This window comes from Macaca nemestrina, chromosome 15 (assembly GCF_043159975.1).
Source record: "Macaca nemestrina isolate mMacNem1 chromosome 15, mMacNem.hap1, whole genome shotgun sequence".
In the NCBI taxonomy this organism is placed as follows: domain Eukaryota; kingdom Metazoa; phylum Chordata; class Mammalia; order Primates; family Cercopithecidae; genus Macaca; species Macaca nemestrina.
Window position 1 is genome coordinate 103,746,332 of NC_092139.1, and position 26,358 is coordinate 103,772,689.

General features: G+C 48.0%; 1 long non-coding RNA gene across 1 annotated transcript; it reads right to left on the bottom strand.

Annotated features, from left to right (window-relative positions):
- Positions 1-10,863: 10,863 nt before the first annotated feature.
- LOC105464527 (uncharacterized) lies at positions 10,864-25,315 on the bottom strand. The gene is made up of 4 exons (XR_976858.3): positions 25,012-25,315; positions 23,784-23,946; positions 23,081-23,160; positions 10,864-11,785 (listed from the first exon to the last, which is right to left on the bottom strand). It is a non-coding gene; the product is annotated as an uncharacterized lncRNA (long non-coding RNA).
- Between the last annotated feature and the right edge of the window lie 1,043 nt (positions 25,316-26,358).

Genomic DNA, 26,358 nt, shown 5'->3' on the forward strand with positions numbered 1-26,358 from the left:
CCTCCCAAAGTGCTAGGATTATAGGCATGAGTCACCGTGCCCAGCCTTCTCTTGCTTTTAACTGTACTGCCTTTCTGAGGCATCGTGTCTCACCTCTGGTCAACCAGTAAAAGCCCAGAGATAGAAAATGAGTAGGACATATTTAGAGGACAGCGTAGGGAAGAACAGAGAAGAACTGGAGAATTAGGATCGGAGCTGAGGAAATTTATGAACATGAAAGGTAAGAGGAAGTCTTCAAGGTTTTTGAAGGTAAAAAGCAGATCACCTACAAAAAATGAATTTTCATAGGGCCAAAAATTGCATTAGCTACACTGAATGCTAAAAAGCAATGAAAAAAAGCTTTTATTTGTTTGGAAAATATTTGGAACGTAAAATTCTATGCCTCACCAAAAATCATTTATGAGGGGGGAAAATGTAGACATTTCTAGACATGTGAGAGCCTAAAGCCAGAGTCCCTTTCCATCAAAATGAAAAGTGAATTCAAGAGCAAGGCTTCTAGTACAAAAGGCAGGGATCCAAGTCCTGACCCTCCCCCAGGACTCTGCTTAACTCGTGTATCCATGTGCTGGTGGCCATCACAGGGTTCCACAGCGGCTGCCCTGGTGAATTCTTCTTTTTCCTGTTCTGCCTATTTGACATTTAATCACACACCACCTGGAGAGATCCCTTTACCGTTACAGCAAAGCATCTGCCTCTTGCATTGCAGCTTCACTTTTCATGGATCTGCATTGCCTTCCTGCCTAGATTACAAATGTTCAATAACAAGGACCCTATCATACATCATCAATAAATATTCACTGAGCTTTAAAGAAATCAATCTCTCTCATTTCCCATAGCAGACATCCCTGCTGCTTCCGTGTTCTTTTTTCCCATCTGAATCGCTCTCAACGCCTTCCCAAAGCTCAACCTGCCAGGTTTCTCCTCTCCTCCTCCCCTTTCCCCTCTTCCCAGCTCTGTTTTTCCCTTCTCCCACCCCTCAGCTTTTTCCCATGCTACAGACGTTCAGCTCTGTGGCTTTTCCAGCTACTCCCTTGTGCTTCGTCTCCTGATCACTATAATCAAAACCAGGAGCCAGGAAGGTGGAGGGTTCAAGAGCCCACCATGACCAAGCAGTGTTCTAAGCCAATCATGTGGATTAATGAATTTGCTTCTCACAGCTGCCCTATGGGAGCAGAACAATTATTCCTCTGATTTTTCAGATGGGGAAACCAAGGCACAGAGGGGAATTAACTTGCTCAAGAGCTTGTGGCAGATGAGAGGCTCTGACTTGGACAGCCTTGCTCTTGCTCTTTCTTTCTTTTTTTTTTTTTTTTTTTTTTTTTGAGACAGAATCTCGCTCTGTTGCCAGGCTGGAGTACAGTGGCACAATCTTGGTTCACTGCAACCTCTACCTCCCAGGTTCAAGAGATTCTCCTGCCTCAGACCCTGCTGAGTAGATGGAACTACAGGCACGTGCCACCACACCCAGCTAATTTTTTGTATTTTTAGTAGAGACGGGGTTTCACCATGTTGGCCAGGATGGTCTTGAACTCCTGACCTCAAGTGATCCACCTGCCTCAGCCTCCCAAAGCCCTGGGATTACAGGCATGAGCCACTGCGACTGGCCTGCTCTTGCTTTTAACGGTACTGCTTTTCTGAGGCATGATGTCTCACCTCTGATCAACCAGTAAAAGTCCAGAGATAGAAAATGAGTAGGACATATTTAGAGGACAACGTGGAGAAGAACAGAGAATTGGAGAATTAGGATTGGAGCTAATGGCAGACAACAAGTGAAAACTATTTTGAAAATTGGGGTACACAACAGAGCAGGAATATGAGACATATAAATAGGTCGTGGAATTTACAAAGCATGTCTGCATGATCATTTTACATTTCAGTTGGCCCTGACAGCGATACTTGGAGAGAGGATTGAAGGGAATCACTGTCTTTTCACATTTTACATATGAGAAGTCTGATGCTCAGAGAGGTTAAGTGACTTGCTTAAGGTCACACAGCCAAGAAACGGCAGATCAGGCACTTGAACATGGAAACTCCCTGACTCCAGGCATGAATAACTAGCACATAAGGTTCTAAGTTGAGGTACAAAATGCCAGTCAGTGTTTAAGCAGTATTTGTGTGTGTTTCGTTTTTGCGTGCGTGTGTGTGTGTGTGTTTTTCTGAGACAGAGACTCTCTCACCCAGGCTGAAGTGCAATGGCACGATGGCTCATCACAACCTCTGCCTTCTGGGTTCAAGTGATTCTACTGCCTCAGCCTTCAGGGTAGCTGGGATTATAGGCACCTGTCACCACACCCAGCTAATTTTTGTATTTTTAGTAGAGACGGGATTTCACCATGTTGGCCAGGCTGGTCTCGAACACCTGACCTCGAATCATCCACCTGCTTTGGCCTCCCAAAGGTGCTGGGATTACAGGCATGAACCACCGCTCCTGGTCCAAGCAATATTTGTTAACCAATTCTCTGCAGTGACAAAACATCCTATTTCTATTAATATACATATAGAGATCAACAGTATTCTTGGCTAGCGTTTAACAGGGGAAGGATTTCCTCCCCAACCCAATCAAGTCCAAGCACTACTGCCCATGCAGTGCCAACTGCCCTCCAAACCATGCAGGCTTGGAATGAGACTGGGCGAGAGAGAAATGAGAGAGGGGAGGAGCAGGAAAGCAAGACGGGAGACTGGAGAACGCACTTCCCATGACACAAGGGTGCCTCCCATTCCGTTTCATGAGATACTTTTTTTTTTTTTTTCTGAGATGGAGTCTCACTCTGTCACTCGGGTTGGAGTGCAGTGGCACAATCTCAGCTTACTGCCACCTCCACCTCCTGAGTTCAAGTGATTTTCCTGTCTCAGCTTCCTGAGTAGCTAGGATTACAAGCGCCCACTACCACGCCCAGCTAATTTTTATATTTTTAGTAGAGATGGGATTTTGCCATATTGGCCAGGCTGGTCTCAAACTCCTGACCTCAGGTGATCCGCACACCTCGGCCTTCCAAAGTGCTGGGATTACAGGAGTAAGCCACCGCGCCCGGCTTCATGAGATACTTTTGAGATGCTGTACATCTTTATTATTTTTTTTTTTTTTGAGACGGAGTCTCGCTGTGTCACCAGGCTGGAGTGCAGTGGTGTAGTCTCAGCTCACTGCAACCTCCGCCTCCCAGGTTCAAGTGATTCTTCTGCCTCAGCCTCCCAAGTAGCTGGGACTACAGGTGCCCATGACCACGCCTGGCAAATTTTTTGTATTTTTAGTAGAGACAGGGTTTTACCATGTTAGCCAGGATGGTCTTGATCTCATGACCTCGTGATTGGCCTGCCTCAGCCTCCCAAAGTGCTGGGATTACAGGTGTGAGCCACCGTGCCCAGCTGAGATGCTGTACATCTTTAAATTACCTAATAGATAGGGTAGGCAGGGACGGGAGGAGGGGGGCTGTGGTAGAGACCAAGGCAAGGACCCCCTGACGTCTCAGCTTACAATGCAGGAGGCTTGTATTTTCAGACATGTTGCTGCAAAAACACATGGTGGCCCATGTGGCCCCCAACAGCCAGAAAGCAAGTACCCAGGGCACACCTCAGCCTTTTGCTCCCCTCTCGGGTGTGGGGCAAAGACCTTATAAAGCAGCAGTCCCCAGCGTTTTTGGCACCAGGGACCAGTTTCGTGGAAGTCAATTTTCCATGGACCGGAGATGGGGGGATGGTTTCAGGATGATTCAAGCACGTTACATTTATTGGAGACTTTATTTCTATTATTATTACATTGTAATATATCATGAAATAATTATATAACTCACCATCACGTAGAATCAGTGGGAGCCTGAGCTGGTTTTCCTGCAACTAGATGGTCCCCTCTGGGAGTGATGGGAGACAGTGACAGATCATCAGGCATTAGAGTCTCATAAGGAGCCCACAACCTAGATCCCGCTCATGCTCAGTTCACAGTAGGGTTTGTGCTCCTAGGAGAATCTAATGCTGCTGCTGATCTGACCGGAGCTGGAGCTCAAGCAGTCATGTGAGTGATGGGGAGTGGCTGTAAATACAGATGAAGCTTCACTCGCTCGCTTGCCCACTGCTCGTGTCCTCCTGTGCAGCCTGGTTCTTTTTTTTTTTGTGACGGAGTCTCGCTCTGTCGCCCAGGCTGGAGTGCAGTGGCTCCATCTCAGCTCACTGCAAGCTCCACCTTCCGGGTTCACGCCATTCTCCTGTCTCAGCCTCCCAAGTAGCTGGGACTACAGGCACCTGCCACCACACCCAGTTAATTTTTTTTGTAGTTTTACTAGAGACGAAGTTTCACCGTGTTAGCTAGGATGGTCTTGATCTCCTGACCTCATGATCTGCCCACCTCGGCCTCCCAAAGTGCTGGGATTACAGGTGTGAGGCACCGCGCCCGGCCCCCCTTCCCGGCCCCATGTCCCTTCTGATCATTCTGAAAGGTTCCTTCAGCCCGTGTTCTCTTTTTATTTATTTATTTATTTATTTATTTATTTATTTATTTATTTTGAGAAGGAGTCTCGCTCTGTCTCCCAGGCTGGAGTGCAGTTCACGCCATTCTCCTGCCTCAGCCTCCCAAGTAGTTGGGACTACAGGCGCCTGCCACCACGCCCGGCTCATTTTTTGTAATTTTAGTAGAGATGGGGTTTCAGCGTGTTAGCCAGGATGGTTTCGATCTCCTGATCTTGTGATCCCCGCACCTCAGCCTCCCACAGTGCTGGGATTACAGGCATGAGCCACCGCGCCCAGCCTCTTTTTATTTTTGAGATGGAGTCTCTCTGTGTCACCCAGGCTGGAGTGCAATGGCATGATCTTGGCTCACTACAACCTCTGCCTCCCGGGTTCAAGCGATTCTCTTGCCGCTGCCTCCTGAGTAGCTGGGATTATAGGCGCGATCCACCATGCCCGGCTGACTTTTGTGTTTTTAGTAGAGATGGGGTTGCATCATATTGGTCAGGCTGGTCTTGAACTCCTGACTTCATGATCTGCCTGCCTCAGCCTCCCAAAGTGTTGGGATTACAGGCGTGAGCCACCGAACCCGGCCTCAGCCAGTGTTTTCTGAGTATCCAGTCCTTGCCTGGCCCTGGGGAAGAAAAGAGGAATATGACTTTGTCTTCATTCTTTGGCAAAGGGGCCAGACATGCAACCCACACCTCCAGTCTGGGTGAAGATAGGAAGGGAGGAAGCAGGGACTCACAGGGTCCTGTCGCTGGGGCACAGGGAGGGGTGTGGTGCTATGGGACAGGATCGTGGCTCCCTAGCTCCCTAGCTGTGTGACCCTTGGCACTTGATTGGACTTCTGTAGATCTCCCTTGTTGTTAACTGGGGAGCTTTAATGAGAGTCATCGTGCAGGGTGGCTGGGAGGACAGGGCAGCTGTTTACTAGCCCATGCCGGCAGGGAGAGAAGCTTGGGACGAGGAGCCTGGGACTGCAGTGGGCAGAAAGGAGGGCTGGGACCCTGGAGGAGGAGGGAGGGAAGGGTGAAGTGAACAGAAGGCCACCCTCTCTTATTCCTCCCCCAGTGGCTGGGGGCCAGATAAAAGAGATTTGGACAGGAGGGAGGGAAGACAGGCCCAGGAGGAGACAGATTGGGGTCGGGGCCACGTGTGTTGGCCAGCAGCCTGTGGACCTTCTTTGGGTCCAAACTGCCCTCCCACCTCTGCCCAGGCAGGCAGCTTCCTGCCAGGCTGGGAAATTGCTTTGGCCTGGAATTTTTCTGCTTGGGGGTGTGTTTTTGGAGCCAGGTTCACTGTTAGGAATCTCCAGTTACCAACATTCCTGAAACAGACCCAAAGGAGGCTGACCCCAATTTCGCAGACTTCAGTGGGAAGTGGGAGGCAGAGGCAGGGCTGGAGGTGATGGCTGTGCTAGACACCTCTACCCAGCTCTGGGGTCACCAAGCCAGGGCCACTGTCTTTCCTCTCACTGGACATGCTTTGAAGACAACCTTTTTTTTTTTTTTTTTGGAGACAGAATCTCGCTCTGTCACCCAGGCTGGAGTGCAGTGGTATGGTCCTGTCTCACTGCAGCCTCCACCTCCCAGGTTCAAGTGATTCTCCTGCCTCAGCCTCCTGAGTAGCTGGGATTACAGGCATGTGCCACCACGCCTGGCTTATTTTTTGTATTTTTAGTAGAGACAGGGTTTCACTGTGTTAGCCAGCATGGTCTCGATCTCCTGACCTCGTGATCCGCCTGCCTTGGCCTGCCAAAGTGCTGGGATTACAGGCGTGAGCCACTGCGCCCGGCCTAATTTTTGTATTTTTAGTAGAGATGGGGTTTCACCATGTTGGCCAGGCTGGTCTTGAACTCCTGACCTCAAATGATCTGCCCGCCTCAGCCTCCCAAAGTGTTGAGATTACAGGCGTGAGCCACCGTGCTCAGCCCGAAGACAACTTTGATAAGAGGAGCTTACAGGTGAATACTCAGTCCAGAAGTGTGCCTGAACCCTAGAATGCCAGAGCTGGGAGGGACCCCAGAGGGCACCTGCCCTGCCCAGGCATTTCAAACGTTTCCCAAAGTCAGCACTCATCCGTGCGAGAGAGTCCACACACAGCCTGTTCTCACCGTTGTATTCCACTGCAGGACAGAGAGAGTCCTATCTGCCATCATCCCCCAGCAAGCTGGGTGGGGGTCCAAAGGGCTTCCCATGATTGACACTTTACCTTTGGGGAGTTTTCTAGACACATGGCAATGCCATCCTGTAGAATAGGACAGATTATCTTCCCCATTTTCCCAATGAAGAAATAAAAGATCAGAGAGGCAGAGAGACCTCAATAAGGGCTACTTTACTGGTCTACAAGTTTACTGGTCAACAAGGTCTAGTTTATACAACAAGCCCTAGCGTACTGGGACCCAGGTCATTTGCCCCGGGGCCTGTACTCATCCCACTGACTCAGCCAGTCTCTTTGAGGATTCTTGCCATGCTCTGGCCTTATAGACTTTGATGCCTTTTGAAAGCAGCTCAAATCCCAGCGGGCTCCTGAGAATGTCACTTCTGTGCTGCAGGTGCAGGCGTCTGTGTCTTCCCTTGGATTTCAGCTACCTCTTTTATGTCTCAGCTGTGCCCAAGTGGACTGATTTGGGTTAAAACTGTGGATTTATGTAAACTTTCATGATGTGAGGTAAAGAGCGCAGGCACCGTGATTGCAGATCTAGGTTTGAGTCCTGTCTTTGACTTTTGGTACTAAGTGACCTTGGTTAGGTCAACTGAAAAAAAATATTTTTTGTCAAGAAATAAAAATCTAAAGTGTATAAAATGGGCCGGGCGTGGTGGCTCATGCCTGTAATCCCAGCACTTTGGGAGGCCGAGGCGGGTGGATCACCTGAGGTCAGGAGTTCGAGACCAGCCTGACCAATATGGTGAAACCTCGTCTCTACTAAAAATACAAAAATTAGCCAGGTGTGGTGGTGTGCACCCGTAATCCCAGCTACTCAGGAGGAGGCTGAGGCAGCAGAATTGCTTTGAACCCGGGAGGTGGAGGTTGCACTGAGCCGAGGTTGTACCACTGTACTCCAGTTTGGGCGACAGAGTGAGACTCTGAAAAAAAAAAAAAAGTTATGGCCCATCCACAGGATGCAATATCATATATCGATTTAAAAGAATGGGCTACATCTGAACCAGATGGAAGAAAAGATGCCCAGATATGTTATTAATGGGATGAGGCAACATGCAGAACCTGTGTAAAATAGAATTTTTTTTTTTTGAGACAGAGTCTTGCTCTGTCACCCAGGCTGGAGTGCATTGGTGCCATCTCTACTCACTGCAGCCTCTGTCTCCCAGGTTCAAGCGATTCTCCTGCCTCAGCCTCCCAAGTAGCTGGGATTACAGGAGTCCGCCACCACGCCTGGCTAGTTTTTGTATTTTTAGTAGAGACAAGGTTTCACCATGTTGGCCAGGCTGGTCTTGAACCTCCTGACCTCAGGTGATCTACCCACCTCAGCCTCCCAAAGTGCTGGGATTACAGGTGTGAGCCACCACGCCTGGCCAAGTAGGATCCTTTTATGCCATATTTAAAAGAATCCACATGGAGCTGTTAATGCTGATACTTTTGGGGAAAGGGCTCCGTGGAACAGCTAAACTTTTGCTTTTCCTTTTATTAATTGGCATTGCCTACCAACACCGATTCAGTGTCATTCCACGGTGGCCCTAGGGCGTGGTGCTTTTTTTCATGGATCAGCTCTGCCTGACACCACCATGTAGCAGGCTGTCCTGTGAGCCCCATTTTGCAGGTGAGAGAAACGAGACACAGAGAAGTTAGGTAACTTGCTTAAAGACATGTGACAAGTAAGAGGTGGAGCTGGGATTCAAACTCAAGCAGTGGAGGTCTGGAGTCCCTACTTTTAGCTACTACATGACACTGTCTCCCAGTGTATTATTTTTATCTATTTAAAAATTGAAAAAATTTCTGTGTTATAGACCATTTTTTACTTCTTCACATGCTTTAAAACAAAAAACCAAAACAAACAAAAAATAAAACAGAGGCCAGGGACCGTGGCTCACGCCTGTAATCCCAGCACTTTGGGAGGCCGAGGCAGGTGGATTAACTGTGATCAGGAGTTCGAGACCAGCCTGGCCAACATGGTGAAGCCCTGTCTTTACTAAAAATACAAAAAAACCAGCCAGGCGTAGTGGCGGGTGCCTGTGGTCCCAGGTAGTCGGGAGGCTGAGGCAGGAGAATCGCTTGAACCTGGGAAACAGAGGTTGCAGTGAGCTGAGATTGTGCCATTGCACTCCAGCCTGGGCGACAGAAAGACTTCAACTCAAACAAAACAAAACAAAACAAAAAAACAGGAACAATGCATGGCCCATGATGAATTGTTTAATTATCTGTGACTTTTACTGATCATTGGCTGCTTCTGTCCCTGTCTGACCACAGCCTGTTGGGAGGCACAGGCAAGGGAAGAACGTGGCTTTGGGAGCTGGGGGACCCTCATTCTCATCCCAAATCTGCACAAACTGCAGCGTGACCTTGGCCAGGCCCCTTCCCCTCCTTGGCCTCAGCCTCCATCTGTAGAGCTGGGCCGATGCCGGAGCCAGTGACCTCCGCGGGCCCTCCTGCACAACGATTCTCTGCCTCTTTCTGATCTATTTTTGCCTGACGCCTCTCCCAGGGGCCTATGGGCCTGAGCTAATTTTCCTGGCTGGCCCCAATCCAGGCAGCTCAGGTGGAGAGTGCCAAGCTAATGAGGCCAAGGTCATGGTCCAGTTAGCGTCTCTCGGAGGAACCGTGGCTTTTCAGCCGGACTGTAGCTCCCTGACCAGTCACTGGGCTCAGGTAGAGGCAGGCCCTGGAGGAGAGGACAATAGCAAAGCTGGATCCCTCAAGGTATCACTTCCAGTAGGGGCTGTTCAGGGCCCAGGGCTCAGATACGCTTTGTGACTGCAGGGCAGCATGTCCGGGCTCATGTCAACATACCAGGACGATTCAAGGAGTGTGTAGGTTGGGGGTCCGGGAGAGGACCAGGTGGATCACCAAGTACCTGCAAGTATACCCACACCTGTCAAGTCAGGAAGATGAGAACCAATTCTACCTTTAAATCTAAAGCAGATTGGGAGATCGAGGCGGGAGGATCACCTGAGGTCAGGAGTTTGAGAGCAGCCTCGTCAACATGGCGAAACCCCGTCTCTACTAAAAATACAAAAATTAGCCAGGCGTGGTGTCGGGCTCCACCTCCCAGCTACTCGGGAGGCTGAGGCATGAGAATCGCTTGAACCTGGGAGGCGAAGGTTGCATTGAGCCAAGATCACGCTATTGCGCTCCAGCCTGGGGGATAGAGCGAGACTCCGTCTCAAAAAAAAAAAAAAAAAAAAAAAAAATTCTAAAGCAGAGCACATGTCCACATTCACCTACAGCATGGCTCCCTCTTTCTAACATCAGCACTTTCCTTCTTTCTACATGAGCCATTTCCACCACTTTTTAATCAGGTGTGAGCCACCATGCCTGGAAAATTATTTATTTTTAAGACTTTTCAAGTGTAGTCGTGAGAAGGGGGAAAGAGTAGAATAAGGAGTTTGATCTGCTCTGACTGAACGGTCAATCAAGATAACGCACCACCTTCAGATCAGCTGATTCCATTTATCTAACATTCTTAATTGGACCCGATTATAGACATGAAGGATAGATTAGCAATTGCCAAGGCTTAAATAGGGATCAGTGGGTGAGGCTATAAAAGGGCAACAAGAGGGATTCTTGTGGTGATAGAAATATTCTATATCTTGATTATATCAATGCCAATATCTTGGTGGTGATATTGAAGAGGCTAAAGCTGCATTTGGTACAATAAAATACAATTAGCAGCCTATAACCCCAAAGGAGAAAACTGGCCAGTTGGGTATTAATTCTTTGTGTCTTTGCATATGTGACATTTAAATGCTTAACTTATATGCCGACATTTAGCATTTTTGCAAGATGTTACTATTAACGGAAACTGAGTAAAGGGTACATGGGATCTCTCTGGATTACTTTGTACAAATACCAATAAAAATGTTAATTTAAAAAAATAGAATGAGGCCAGGTATGGTGGTTCACGCCTGTAATCCCAGAGCTTTGGGATTTGTAATCCCAAGGTGGGAGGAGTTCAAGACCAGCCTGGCCAACATAGCAAGACCCCATCTCTACAAAAAATTAAAAAACTTAGCTGGGCATGTTGGCGTATGCCTGTAGTCCTAGCTACGGCAGAGGCGGAGGCAGGAAAATCACTTGAGCCTGGGAGGTCAAGGCTGCAGGGAGCTATGATGGTGCCACTATACTCTAGCCTGGATAACAGGGCAAGAGAATGAGGCAGAGGGGAGCCCAGCCTGGCAGGAAAGGGAAGTTGTATTAGTTAAGGTTCTCTAGAGAGACAGAACTAGTAGGATAGATGTATATATGCAGGGGAGTTTATTAAGGAGTATTGACTGACACAAACACAAGGTGAAGTCCCACAACAAGCTGTTTACAAACTGATGAGCAAGGAAGCCAGCCGGAGTCCCAAAATCTCAAAAGTAGGGAAGCTGACAGCACAGCTTTTAGTCTGTGGCCGAAGGCCTGAGAGCCCCTGGCAAACCAGTGGTGTAGTCCAAGAGTCCAAAAGCTGAAGAACTTGGAGTCTGATGTTCGAGGGCAGGGAGCATCCAGCACGGGAGAAAGACCATGGAAGGGAGTGAAGGCTGGAAGACTCAGCAAGTCTAGTCCTTCCACGTTCTTCTGCCTGCTTAATTCTAGCCGTGTTGGCAGCTGATTAGATAGTGCTCACCCAGACCGAGGGTGGGTCTGCCTCTCCCAGCCCACTGACTCAAATGTTAATCTCCTTTGGCCACGCCCTCACAGACACACCCAGGAACGATACTTTGCATCCGCCAATCCCATCAAGCTGACACTCGATATTAACCATCACAGAGGGCTTCCAATGCAGTGACGGTTGATGTGAGTCCTCAAGGTTAGTTTGCAGGTCAGAAGGGAGAGAAGGACAGGAGGACTGAGGCAGGTGGGACAGCAAGCGACAGTGGGCTGCTTGGGTCTTCCTTCCCCAAAGTCATCCTGGGGCAGTGAGACTTCGGGCCATTCACAGATGCATTCATGCAGGCTATCTCCCAACTTGTTAATAAAAATGTTAAGTGATGGACAAAATAATGTCTTTCCATTTTTCTTAAACGTTTGGTTCCTGCTGCAGCTTATCTGGTAGAGAGGTTCATCAGAGGAGAAAATGAAAGAAGATTCCCTTGTCAAACATCACACCAGACAGCAAGCGTCTTTGTTCAGCCTGTCAGGATCATCTTTCACATTCAATTTAGAAAAACGGCAGATGTTAATGTTTTTCCTGGTAAGAGATAATTTCTTATTAAAATGTTTGGGTTTTTTTCCCCCCTTTGGTATGCCTAGTCCTGCTTTTTATATGCTAACAGCTTAGGGGTGGAAAGAATGAGAATTTGGGTGACCGAGACCCTTACATTTGAATCTTAATTCCACCACTTAGAGACTATGGTCATGACCTTGAGTCCGTCTCCCTGAGTTTCACTGCCTGAGACTGATCATACTGAATAGGCCAGTATTGCCAAATCCCTGTGCTAGGATGAGGATTAATGAGAAAACATTTGCCAAAAAACCTAGTATACCTCATATAATACCTGACACATAGTAGGTGCTCAATAAGTGACACTCATTGATTTTTTTTTTTTTTTTTTTTTGAGACAGAATCTTGCTCTGTCACCCAGGCTGGAATGCAGTGGTACAATCTTGGCTCACTGCAACCTCCACCTCCCAGGTTCAAGCGATTCTCCTGCCTCAGCTTTCTGAGTAGCTGGGATTACAGGTGCGCACCACCATGCCTGGCTAATTTTTGTATTTTTAGTAGAGACGGGGTTTCACCATGTTGGCCAGGCTGGTCTTGAACTTCTGACCTCAGGTGATCCGCCTGCCTTGGCCTCCCAAAGTGCAGGGATTTTACAGTTGTGAGCCACCACTCCTGGTCAATAAGTGATACTCATTGTTAATGACGATTCTAGTTTATTTAAGGAATTAAAGCTATGTACCTTTCATAGTGCTCTACAAACAGCTCCCCGATTTCCAGGAGCTTTGCTTATATCAGCCAGGATAGTCTAGGTTATGCTGCAGTAAAAAACAAGCCCCAAGGCCGGGCACGGTGGCTTACGCCCGTAATCCCAGCACTTTGGGAGGTCGAGGCAGGCGGATCACCTGAGGTCAGGAGTTCGAGACCAGCCTGACCAACACAGGGAAACCCCGTCTCTACTAAAAATTCAAAATTAGTTGGGCATGGTAGTGCATGCCTGTAATCCCAGCTGCTCGGGAGGCTGAGGCAGGAGAATCGCTTGAACCTAGGAGGTGGAGCTTGCAGTGAGCCAAGATCGTGCCATTGCACTCCAGCCTGGGCAACTAGAGCGAAACTCTGTCTCAAAACAAACAAACAAACAAACAAACAAAAAAAGACAAAGAACAAAACAAAAAACCCCCAAACCAACCAAACAAACAAAAACTACCAAAAAACAAGCCCCTGATCTCAGTGGTTCACAACAGCAAAGGCTACTTCTTGCTCATGCTACATGTCCATCATGGGGCAGGTGCAGCTCTGCTCCGGTTGTCTTCCCTCCTGGACTCAGGATCATGGAGTAACCACTTTCTGGAAGATTGCTGGTTGCCACAGTAGAGGAAAAGGGTCTTATATCAGCATTCATTGCTGTGGCTTAGAAATGACACATATTATTTCCATACAAAACTCTTTTGTCCAGAACTGGTTACATATTCCCACCCAACCATAAGGAGACCAGGAAGAATAATCCCACCGTGCATTTGGAAACGGGAAAAGCCAGACAAATGTGGCCAACAGCCCCAGTGACTACCACCACAGTGCTTTTGAAAACTACTGCCCAGAGCAGAGGGATGGAGGCTCAGAACGGCGGTGGGAGGAAGGGAGGAGCCAGAGGGGAATGAGGAGGAGCCAGGGGTCCTGGTATGGAGGGCCACCCATCCTAGGTCAATGTGCAGGGCTGGGGCCAGAGGAACACTGGGCGCCTTTCTCATGTGGACCCAGACCCAGACTGACCCCGGGGCAATTCCGTTCTGCAGTCAAACAAGACAGTCCCGCTAGAATGTGGCAGTCACAGGATGGAAGGTGGAGCTGCCTGGACGCCGTGGTTTTTTTTGTTGTTTTTTTGTTTTTTTTTGAGACGGAGCTCTTTGCTCTGTCACCCAGGCTGGAGTCCAGTGGCATGATCTGGGCTGATTGCGCCTCGGCAAGATCTCGGCTGACTCGCCTCCCCGGTTCAAGCGAATTCTCCTGCCTCAGCCTCCCGAGTAGTTGGGATTACAGGAGCGCACCACCACGCCTCCCTAATTTCTGTATTTACTAAAAATACAGAGACGTGGTTTCATCACGTTGACCACGCTGATCTCGAACTCCCGACCTCAAGCGATCCGCCTGCCCGAGCCACCCAAAGTGCTGGGATTACGGGAGTGAGCCACTGCGCCCGTCCAGAAGCTGTGTTTTCCCGGCATTCCACTTCATGAGCAAAACTGTCACAGAGTAGTATTTCCCTGGCTCCACCCCTCCGGATCTGCTGGATTCCTGAACCTATTCACTTACTGTAAAGTGTCCTCAGCTTGGCTCTTTCCTGGTACAGACATTTACTCCTCCTGCTCCTGCTTTGTGCCTCTGTTACTGCTGACGTCAGAAGCAGCAGCTCGGACCACCTATCCTCCAAGGTCCCCGGCTGCGGCTGCGCAGCGCCAACAGCACAATATGTGTGCCAACAGCGCCACCTCCTGGCCCTGCGAGGCTGCTGGCAACACACAGGGCTGGCTGTGTGCCCGCTTTTTTACTGCAGCCCTCAAAATTCAGCAGGAGGCCTGGCTGGGGGAGCTTGAGTGGCTGACACTGTGGTCTGGTCCGTTTCCATTCTGACCCATGCTGGCTTTCTTTCAGATTCTAGAACTCAGTTCTTCTCTGGACCTCCCTCCCAGCCACAAGCCTTTGAATATGCGACCTGCAGCTGGGATCCCCTCATCACCACTCTTCTCCCCAACCTTCTTCATCCCTTGGCCGACCTTGAAGACTTAGCTGAGGCCGGGTGCAATGGCTCACGCCTGTAATCCCAACACTTTGGGAGGTTGAGGCGGGTGCATCACTTGAGGTCAGGAGTTTGAGACCAGCCTGGCCAACATGGTGGAACCTTGTCTCTACTAAAAATACAAAAATTAGCTGGGCGTGGTGGCGGGCACCTGTACTCCCAGCTACTGGGGAGGTTGAGGCAGGAGAATCGCTTGTACCCGTGAGTCAAGATTGCTGTGAGTCAGGATTGAGTCACTGCACTCCAGCCTGGGCAACAGGGCGAGATCCTGTCTCAAAGAAAAAAAAAGTCTTAACCGAAATGTCACTTTCCCGACTCTTCAAATTTAGTCAAGCCCCCTGCTATGAGATCTCTCCCCTTCTTGCTGGACGGGTTGGCAATGTTGGAGACTCATGGATCAAGAGCATTTCCTAACAGCACACAGTGGTTTCAGAATCCTTGTGAGCATCAGTGCCTCCCTGCTGGGACGCGGCTCACACACACTTCGTGATCCTCAGAGGTGAGATGCAGACCTATCAAACGTGCTGGCCTTGGTGAAAAAGTCTCTGTGGGTTTCTTGTTTATCCCAACATGTTTCATCATGTTGGCCAGGCTGGTCTCAAACTCCTGACTTCAGGTGACCCACCTGCCTTGGCTTCCCAAATTGCAGGGATTACAGGTATGAGCCACTGCTCCCGGTAAAACCTCTTTCTTTTATAAATTACCCAGTCTCAGGGAATTTCTTTATAGCAGGGTGAAAATGGACTAATACACTAGGTCATCCAAAGTCCAAATCAAGCAATCTCTGAGAAACCCACCAGATCCTTCCTGTAGCATTGACTGTCACCAGCGCAGGGATTCCACGGCAACCTGGGGGTGCTTAAATCCAGCCTCATGCCCTCTTTTCTTGTCTATCTTTCTTTATGAGATTGTGGGTTTCTCAAGCACCTCATAGTCCCAGTGCCCTGTGCAAGGCCTGGACTCAAATAGGCGGAGGTGAGTTGCTTTTTAAATGAAAATAGAAATTAAAGCACCTGCCACCACGCTCAACTAATTTTTGTATTTTTAGTAGAGATGGGGTTTCACCATGTTGGCCAGGCTGGTCTGGCACTCCCGATCTTGTGATTCACCTGCCTTGGCCTCCCAAAGTGCTGGCATTACAGGCATGAGCCACTGCGCCTGGCCTCAGACAACTTCTAGTGTGCTTCATGCGTGTGTGGTTCAGGATCAGTCTGATGCTGGTGTCAAGATTATACATAGGATTTAGAGTTTCCCTTCTTTGGGTAACTCCCTTAACAATTTCCCCTTCCTCTCCAGCAGTGGTGGTTGCCCTGACCTCTGTCCTCTGGTTTCCTCAGGCCAGAAGATAGTGACCTTTCTGTCAGAGTTTTAGCTACTTTGGCCAGTGCCATGACTACATGTTCAGGTGCCCTGAACAAAAAGCTAAAAAATGGAGAATTCACCTGTGCCCATTGTTTCCTTTTTACTGTGACTCCTCTCAAAGTCTTCCTGCCTCTGTTTATTCTCTCAAGCCCTGAAGTCATTGTTATGTATTTTGTACAGAATGTATGGTTGTTACCTGCTAGAGAGTCAGTTTGTCAGGAGCTTCCCTGAACGTGTTTTCGAGCCTTAGTTTCTTCACTGACTCGTGTGATCTTGAGCAAGCCCTTATCTCTGTCTTTGCCTTAGTTTCCCTACCTACATGACAAGATAACAATTCTGTCCCTCCTCAAAAGAAACAGATGATAAAGAAGTGTATGCCACTTTGGACCAGGCTCACGTCTGTAATTCCAACACTTTGAGAGTCTAAGATGGGTGAATTTCTTGAGCTCAGGAGTTCAAGACCAGCCTGGAAACATGACAAAACCCTGTCTCTGCAAAAAATACAAAAATTAGGATCATGCCACTGCACTCCAGCCTGGGCGACAGAGCAAGAGTCCGTTTCGAAGAAGAAGAGGAAGAGGAAGAGGAAGAGGAAGAGGAAGAAGAAGAAGAAGAAGAAGAGGAGGAAGAGGAAGAAGAAGAGGAAGAGGAAGAAGAAGGGGAAGAAGAAGAGGAGGAGGAGGAGGAAGAGGAGGAGGAGGAAGAAGAAGAGGAAGAAGAAGAGAGAAAGAGAGGAAGAGAGGAAGAGAAGAAGAGAAGAAGAAGAAGCTGCCATTTTGGGAGGCTGAGGCAGACAGATCACTTGAGTCTAGGAGTTCAAGAGCAGCGTGGGCAACATGGCAAGACCATGTCTCTACAAGAAATACAAAAAAGTAGCCAGGTGGGGTGGTACACAACTGTATTCCCAGCAACTCAGTAGGTGGAGATGGGAGGAGCCCTTGAGCCCAGGAAGTAGAGGCTGCAGTGAGTGGAGATCGCACCACCATACTCTAGCATGGGTGACAGAGTGAGATCCTGTCAGGAGGGAGGGAGGGCATTGAGCCAGGATCATGCCATTGCACTCCAGCCTGGGCAACAAGAGTAAAACTCTGTCTCAGGAAAAAAAAAAAAAAAGAAAGAAAGAAAAAAAAAAAGAAAGAAAGAAAAAAAAAGAAAGAAAGAAGAAAAGAAAGAAAGAAAAAGAAAATCTAGAGGAAATGAGGAAATGGATACATTCCTGGAAATATACCACCCTCCTAGATTCAATTAGGAAGAAATAGAAACCCTGAACAGACCAATAACAAGAAGTGAGATTGAACCAGTAATACGAACATGGCCAGAGAGAGGCCAAGACGGCTGACTAGGGGAAGCCCCTAGGGTGTGTGGCTCTCACAGAGAGGAACAGGAGGGGCAAGTAAATACAACACCTTCAACTGAAACCTTCAGGTACTTGCACTGGGATTAATCAAGGAAACAGCTTGACCCAAAAATCAAGAAAAGCAAGATAGGACAATGAGCCACCTAGGAGCAACACAGAGCAAAGGAATCCTCCCCTGCCCAGGGAAGTGGTGACTGAATGAGCCATCCTGGGAAACCACGCTTCTCCCTCAGGTCTTTGCAACCCTTTGGGTCAGGAGAACTCCTTGTGAACCCACTCCACCAGGGCCTTCAGTCTTCAGTCTGACAGATAGAACTATGTGGAGTCTTGGCAGAGAGTGTAAATTAGTTCAACCATTGTGAAAAGCTGTATGGTGATTCCTCAAATAGTTAAAAGAACTACTATTCAATCCAGCAATCCCATTACTGGGTATATAATCAGAGGAATATAAAGCATTCTACTGTAAAGGCAAGTGCACTTCAATGTTCATTGCAGCATGTTCACAATAGCAAACACATGAAATCAACCTAAATGCCCATCAATGACAGACTGGATTAAAAAAATGTGGTACATGTACACCATGGAATATTATACAGCCATAAAAAAGAACAAGATCATATCTTTTGTGGGAACATAGATGGAGCTGGAGGCTGTCATCCTTAGCAAACTAATGCAGGAAGAGAAAAACCAAATACTACATGTTCTCCCTTATTAGTGGGAGCTAAATGATAAGCACTTATGAACGCAAAGGCCAGGTGTGGTGGCTCACGCCTATAATCTCAGCACTTTGGGAGGCCAAGGCGGGTGGATCACTTGAGGTCAGGAGCTTGAGATTGCCTGACCAACATGGTGAAACCTCATCTCTACTAAAAATTAGCTGGGGAGGCTAAGGCAGAAGAATTGCTTGAACCCGGGAAGTGCAGGGTGCAGTGAGCCAAGATTGCTCCACTGCACTCCAGCCTGGGTGACAGAGTGAGACTCTGTCTCAAAAACCAAAAAACAAACAAACAAACAAAAAAAAGTTATGAACACAAAGAAGGAAACAACAGATACTAGGGTCTACTTGAGTGGGAAGGGTGGGAGGGGGAGAGGAGCAGAAAAAATAACTATTGGGTACTGAGCTTAATACCTGGGTGATGTAATAATATGTACAACAAACCCCTGTGACATGTATTTATCTATGTAACAAACCTTAACATGTACCACTAGACCTAAAATAAAAATTGAAATAAAATTAAAAATTGTCAACAAGGCCGGGCGCGGTGGCTCAAGCCTGTAATCCCAGCACTTTGGGAGGCCGAGACGGGTGGATCACAAGGTCAGGAGATCGAGACCATCCTGGCTAACATGGTGAAACCCCGTCTCTACTAAAAATACAAAAAAACTAGCCGGGCGAGGTGGCGGGCGCCTGTAGTCCCAGCTACTCGGGAGGCTGAGGCAGGAGAATGGCGTAAACCTGGGAGGCGGAGCTTGCAGTGAGCTGAGATCCGGCCACTGCACTCCAGCCTGGGCGACACAGCGAGACTCCGTCTCAAAAAAAAAAAAAAAAAAAATTGTCAACAAAAAAATGTCCGGGACCAGATGGATTCACAACTGAATTCCACCAGATATTCAAAGAAGAATTGGTACTAATCCTACTGAAACTATTCCAAAAGATAGAGAAACAGGGAATCCTCCCTAAATCATTCTATGATGCCAGTATCACCCTAATAGCAAAACAAGGAAAGGACATAACAACAACAACAAAAAAAACTATGAGGAGAATCGCTTGAACCCGGGAGGCAGGGGTTGCAGTGAGCCGAGATTGTGCCACTGCACTCCAACCTGTGCAATAGAGCGAGACCCCATTAAAAAAAAAAAAAAAAACTACGGAGCAATATTGCTGATGAACATAGATGCAAAAATCCTCAACAAAATGCTAGCTAACCGAATCCAACAGCACATCAAAAACATAATACGTCATGATCAAGTGGGTTTCATCTAAGGAATGCAGGGATGGTTTAACATATGCAAGTCAAAAAGTGGGCAAAGGAAATGAATATACATTTTTTAAACAAAGATATACAAATGGCCAACAAACATGAAAAAATGCTCAACATCACTAATCATCAGGGAAAAACAAATTAAAACCATAATGAGATACCACCTTACAACTGCAAGAATGGCCATAATTAAAAAGTCAAAAAACAATAAACGTTGGCATGATGAAATGAAAAGGGAACACTTTTACATTGCTGGTAAGAATGTAAATTAGTACAACCACTATGGAAAACAATATGGAGATTCCTTAAAGAACCAAAAGTAGAACTAGTATTTTATCCAGCAATCCCACTACTGGGTATCTACCCAGAGGAAAATAAGTCACTGTATGAAAGACACATGCACACACATGTCTACAGCAGCACAATTCAAAATTGTAAAGACATGGAATCAACCTAAGTGCCAATCAACCAATGAGTGGATAAAGAAAATGTGGTACATATACATCATTGAATACTACTCAGCCATAAAAAAGAACAAAATAATGTCTTTTGCAGCAACTTGGATACAGCTGGAGGCCATGATTCTAAGTGAAGTAACTCAGAAATGGAAAAAAATATATCGTATGTTCTCATTTATAAGTAGGAGCTAAGTTATGAGGGCGCAAAGTTATAAGAATGATACAATGAGCCGGGCATGGTGGCTCACGCCTGTAATCCCAGCAGTTTGGGAGGCCAAGGCGGACGGATCACCTGACGTTGGGAGTTCAAGACCAGCCTGACCAACATGGAGAAACCCCGTGTCTACTAAAAATACAAAATTAGCCGGGCGTGGTGGCGCATGCCTGTAATCCCAGCTACTCGGGATGCTGAGGCAGGAGAATCACTTGAACCCGGGAGGTGGAGGTTGTGGTGAGCTGAAATGGCGCCCATTGCACTCCAGCCTAGGCAACAACAGTGAAACTCCGTCTCAAAACAAACAAACAAAAAGAATGATACAATAGACTCTGGAGACTCAGGGGAAAGATTAGGAGGCGAGTGAGGGATGAAACCTACATATAGGGTACAGCATATATTACTCAGGTGACAGATGCGCCAAGATACCAGAAATCACCACTAAAAAACTCATCTTACTGCAACCAAAACCACCTGTACCCCAAAAACTATTGAAATAAGAACAAATAAAAGGAGACAAAAATAAGTGAAGAAAGCAAATTCCTCGGCTAAAAAAGAAATGATGCTAAAGGGAAAGTCAAATCACCAGAAACAAATGAAAAGCATCAGAAATCATAAATATCTGAAAACACCATTTGTTAATTTCCTGAAAATGCATATCTATCTATCTATCTATCTATATCTATATCTATATCTATATCTATATATATTTTTTGAGACAGAGTCTTGCTCTGTCATCCAGGTTGGAGTGCAGTGGCACGATCTTGACTCACTACAACCTCCACCTCCCAGGTTCAAGCGATTCTCCTGCCTCAGCCTCCCAAGTAACTGGGATTTCAGGCGTGTGCTGCCATGCCTGGCTGATTTTTTTTGTGTTGCTTCAGTGGCAGCTGGATCTCAGCTCAAGAGGAGTTTGAGGTGGGTGGCTGGATTTTTGTCACTCTGTGCTGTCTGGCTTGCATACCTCACGTTTTCTTCTCAGGAAATCCCCTCATTCAATCCACGTGTTGCTTTTCCCCCATGTACCAATATTAGATTTTCCCAGTGATTCTTTTCTGATGGTAAGCCCGAAATCTGTCTTTCAGCCAATCTTATCCCTCCCTGATCCTCTGATCAACCAGATTCCTAGATACGGACCTTTTAAATGCTTCTTCGCTTCTAGGCTTTTGATAATCCCCTTGAGATTATTCACTAGCTAAAAGATGGTGGGGATAGAACAGCACTTGACCGATAAAGGCCCCCGTCCTCCTGGTCTGTCACTCTCACATCCCACCATTCCCTGGGGTACCCCCTGGAGGTCAGCACACGACCTCTCCAGATCCGTGTTGACACTGTGTGCTGGGAAAGGCAGCTCCAGCATCCCCTGGACATCAGTCTGAAAGGTTGGCCCCCATCTGGTTCCTTCCTTGATGGAGGACGACATTAAAAGTAGACAAAGGAGAGAATTTGGAGTGACTGATCTATTGCTGCTTAGGCCGAGTCTAACCATTGAAAAGGCTCCAAATCTCACACCTGAGGGTGCCTCGCTCTTGTGGAGCACCACAGGGATTTCCCAGTTCAAGGTTTTTGTCTATTACATGATGGGAGAAAGCTGGCAAGAAAAAAACAAGCTGTGGGAATCAACAATTGTTTCACTCACCAAAGATTAGGAAGCCTGAATAACAACATCACCTCTTTTGAGTAGAGCCTCACGTAGAACTGAACTGAATAGAAATCATCTCGTTTTGCAATCATCAGACATCTGCCTTTGCCTCAGTCCTGGCTGCTGCACCCTCAGTACGAGCCCTGGATGGCCACGTCATCCCCTGGTTCCCAAATCCTGGCTCATGGATATGCATTTCTCATCCTAAGAGTCACCCTACTATTTGGGGGTTCTGGGAGCAGCTTTGTTCCTGGGAATCTGCAGTCACCCTCCTGCCTTCCTGCTGTGGTCACCAGGCACAAAGAAAGAAAGAAGGGGCTCGCTTATTACAATAGGGAAAACATGCGATGAATTATCTTCCAATTATAGTGCAGAAATTCTCCTAATGAGTCCTGGGGTGAAAAGCAGGCCTGGAAGGGAGGTGAGGCTCCTCCCCACCAGCATCTAAAAAGCTGGAGCCACAGGATTTCTCCAATCAGCCGTGGGACCAGGACAGCGCGCCAGCCTCCCTAGCTGCCAGACGCTGGTAGAGACCTGAGACAGAGAGCAGGTGAATGGAGCGGGAGAGGAGGAGAGAAGGGACACCAGGTGGGGTCTGATAAAGAAAGAAGGAAGTAAAAAAAAATACCTTGATGGGGAAGGGGAAAGCCTTAATCTGCTTCTCAATCACGAAGTAGGGAGTGAGAAGCACAGGTGGGGCTTTTAAGGCTCAGGCACTCCGCCCACCAGGACACTGCGGCCCCCATGACTCCAGAGCCTGGCTCTGCAGAAAACAGCTAGGGAGGTACTAGTAAGGGAGGTGGGCAGGAGGTGGAGGCTCCCTTCCCCCACTGCTCCCACTGGGATGAGGAGGGGGCTTCTAAAAGGCCCCGGTTAGGAGGCCAGCCTGCTCAGCTTATGTTCCCCTCGTGTGACAGTCCCTTCTTTACTCTGTCCCCTAGCCATGACCAACGTCTCAAACGTCCCCTGGGGCCCATCCGTGTCTCTCCCCTGGAAATTGGAGTACCTGAAAGAAAACCCTTGGAGGCAGCAGGCAGTGGAGCTGAGGCCTGTAGAGTAGCTGGTTCCCTACCGCTGAGAGACCCGAGGCTTTCTGGGTCCCTGGTCTTCCCTAAGCCTGTTTTTAAAAAATGTGCACGCACACACACACCCATGGATTTCTCTAATTCTGTGAGCTTTCTCTCTGGATCACTCAAATATATGCCTCTACTCTTGAGATAGCGAGATTTGTAAAGATTTTTCGTTTGTTTTGTTTTTGCATTTGCTTTTGTCTTGGTTTTGCTTTGCTATGTTCTGCTTGCATCCAAAGGGTCCTGCCTAATAGAAAAATTGGCACCAAAGGGCTGGTTGCAGACCACAAACCCCCAGGATAATTGGTACAGGTGGAATCATCTTTTGTGTTGAGAGGTGGAGAGCAATGGTGAACCCTCCTCACCCGCCTCATTCTGGGGAGCACCTGCTGTCAGCTGGTGGAAAGGGGACAAGGAGTGCCGGGACATGAAGCAGGACCACTCACTTTGGACGAATGCCTGGCTTTGACATTTTTCCTGAAGGCATCCAATAAATTGTGGCTGTTGATATTTTTGGCTGACTCTCCTACGAAAAGCAAATTCAGAAACTGTTTCTATAGGTTTCTGGTTACGTGATGCATTTCATCCTCACTAGATCTTCTAAGCGCACGGGAGGGCCCTGATGGGGAGAGAGTGGTGTGCTGGTTCCTCTCCTGCTGTCACAAAGCCCCACAGACACCGTGGCTTAAACCAACACAAAGTTGTGCTTTTCCAGTAGAGTCCTAAAATCAAGGCGTGGGCAGGGCTTTGCTCCTTGGGGAGGCTCTGGGAGAAGCCATTCGCTTGCCTTTTCCAGCTTTTAGAGGCACCTGCTGTCCTCAGCTCCTGGCTTCTCCCTTCATTTTCAAGCCAGCCTTGTAGCATCCTCTGATCTCTCAGTCTCTCTCCCCTTCTATCATCACATCTCCTTTTCTCCCTCTTACCCTACTGTCTCTGCCTGATAAGGACCCTTGTGGATACCTTGGGCCCACCCAGATCATCCCAGATAACCTCCCATCTCCAGATCCTTGACTGGATCACACCTGCGAGGTCCCTTTTATGATAGAAGGTGACATAAATCACAAGTCCCATGGTTAGGACATCCACATCTGTGGGGGGCTGTTATTTAGCCTAACACAAGATGTATTCAGAAAATTGCAATAGGGATACCTGAGGGGAATGGAAGGATCCCAATTCCAAGCCACATCTAAGGACACTTCCGAGGTGCAGCTCCTGATGGAGGAAGATGTTCCACCTCTGTTCCTGTCTGCCGCTGCCCGCCTCTCTGTTTCTAGACAGCCAGTGTTCAAGTCATTATGGCCTTGAGAGTGAACTGCAGAATGGAAAGGAGTGAGATGCTGCATCAGGAGAAAGAGCTCACCATCAAAGTCCAAAGAGCCGGAGACCATTTATTTGCATGGTTGGGGGCTGAGGGAGGTCTGCAAGGATGGGGAATCATCATTTGGATTCCTTGCCATGGTCATCCTCAGCTGGCACGGTTTGCTCCAGCAGCAGGCTGGGATTCCAGCTGTGCCCAGGGTTGCCCATGCCACCCTCAACTAAATGCTGATTACTTCTTTGTGACATAAAAAGCCAGAAATTAGTTGGCATGATGAAGAAGAAAGAGGACTCAAAGTGTGTAGAAGGCTGAAATGCTTGATTTGATTTCTGAAGCACTTCCTGCACACACTGTTTCCTGCCAGGGCCCAAAAGATTTCCTGCTCCTTTAAGGAGAAGAGTCGGTGGATAACCAGGAACTCTCTATAATAGGGGAGGGGCTGGGACCCTGGTCTCTTTAGGGTGGGAGAAATTCCAAGAGGTCGACTGTGGGGGAGGCAGGTAACCGCCGGAAGAGAAGAGAGTGCAGGCGCCAGGTCAGGCACCAGGAGGACGCATGATCAGGGCTCAGGGACATTTGACAGGAACGAGGTTCCAAAACAGAGCTGGGAGACAGTCCACTGACTTTGCAAAACCCCCAATCTGGTGAGTGGATACCTGTTACAGGTCATCATGCTGGCTAGTCCCTGCTTGTCACCCAATTCTCAGGCCTGGGTCAGAGGGGGAGATTACAGGGCAGAAGTAATTAGTGAATATCTATATTCGTTTATCTTTGATTAAGTCCATCAGGGCCCCACCCTCACCTGGTCATCATTTTTTAAATCCCTGGGTGGATAACTGCAATGAATACTCTTGGAAGTTGCAGATTGCTCACCCAGACCCACAAACGGGGACTATTTCAGTGACATACACCAGTGGAGGCCATTGGTTTTACACACCTGCCTAAATATTTTAATCAAAGTCAACACCAAATTCATGAAGGAGTTAGAGAGGGAGTTACAGAGATTTCTGCCATCATCAATGTTTAAAGGGAGCAGAAGCAGTGACTCCTGTGACTCACCTGTTCACCTCTCCAGGGTGGCTAGTCTTCAACAGGGAAACAACTGTCTGTTTTCCATCAGGAGAACAAAGTAGGAAGCTCATCAATGGAAGCTGCCATTCCTAAGTTGTTCTTGTTAATGAAACAAATAAACACAGTCTGCAGCTCTCAGTCTGTATTAATCAGGTTTCTTGGTCAAGCAGAGGTACCAACTGTTTTTTTAGGGCAGAAAACAACATGAAATTCACTGGAATGATACCAGAAGAACTCCATGTGCATAGGAGGCTGGAGATTGGCTTGGAAGATAAACAGAAGCCAAGACCGCGACATGGTATTGAAGGCTGCGAGCACAAAAGCCCTGCTTTGTGAGGAGTGATGCGTCCACAGCGCTGCCCCGCCGTGTGCGGACATCATCTTTGCAGGTGCAGGACTCGGTCCCCCCACTGTCTCTATTTGCCCCCTGTGCAGTCCTTCTGCCGTCACTGAGAATGGGTTCTAAGCATCCTGGGCTTTGCCTCACTTGCTCCAGATTCAGGATCCCATGTGGAAGCAGCCAATTAGCCAGCCTAAGTCCTGTCCAGAAGCCCTGGATGCCAGGGTGGGGGTGGACAGAGAGTCATCTATTCTCTTGGGCATTACGAAGGAGGTGGGACCAGTCTTCCTCTATGACTCCACATGCTGGGAAACCCCACAAAACTAGGAAGAGGCGAATAGATGCCAATCAGCTCCCTCCAGGAAACAAGTTCATTCCATCCAGAGGCCTAAAATGTTGACATGCTGTCTTTGAGTGTAGAGGGAAGGAAGCTAACTCCAATTCGCAAAATGACTAAATAGAGATAAATGACTGACAGCTGAGAAAAGACCATGAGAGCTGAATTCAGGTGCTTACACAGAGTTATGAGTACTCAGCGTCTCTCAAATTCTGCTGTGCTTTCCACCTGGCCCACTTGCTCCCGCCAGGCCTGGCCTGCTGTGGAACGCCTCTCAAGGACGGTTCCTGAAGAGCAATGGAGCACACCTCCCAGTCCATGCTGCCTGGAAGGAGCAGCGTCCTAGGACCAGGATCTGCATTGTTTCCTGGGAACAGCTGATGAATTAGCTGGAAGTTCAGCATCGTAGAAGGAATAAATCTGGAGGCTTGGTGACAACGATTTTTAGGGAAGAGGAACATGGATAGAACTTTCAGAACAAGGGTAGAACTAAAAAAAATCTGTGCCATGTGAGTGCTCATTGGAAGATGTCCACCATCAAAAAGGACTCTTTTTTTTTTTTTTTGAGACGGAGTCTCACTGTATCGCCCAGGTTGGAATACAGAGGTACGATCTCGGCTCACTGCAACCTCCACCTCCCAGGTTCAAGCGATTCTCG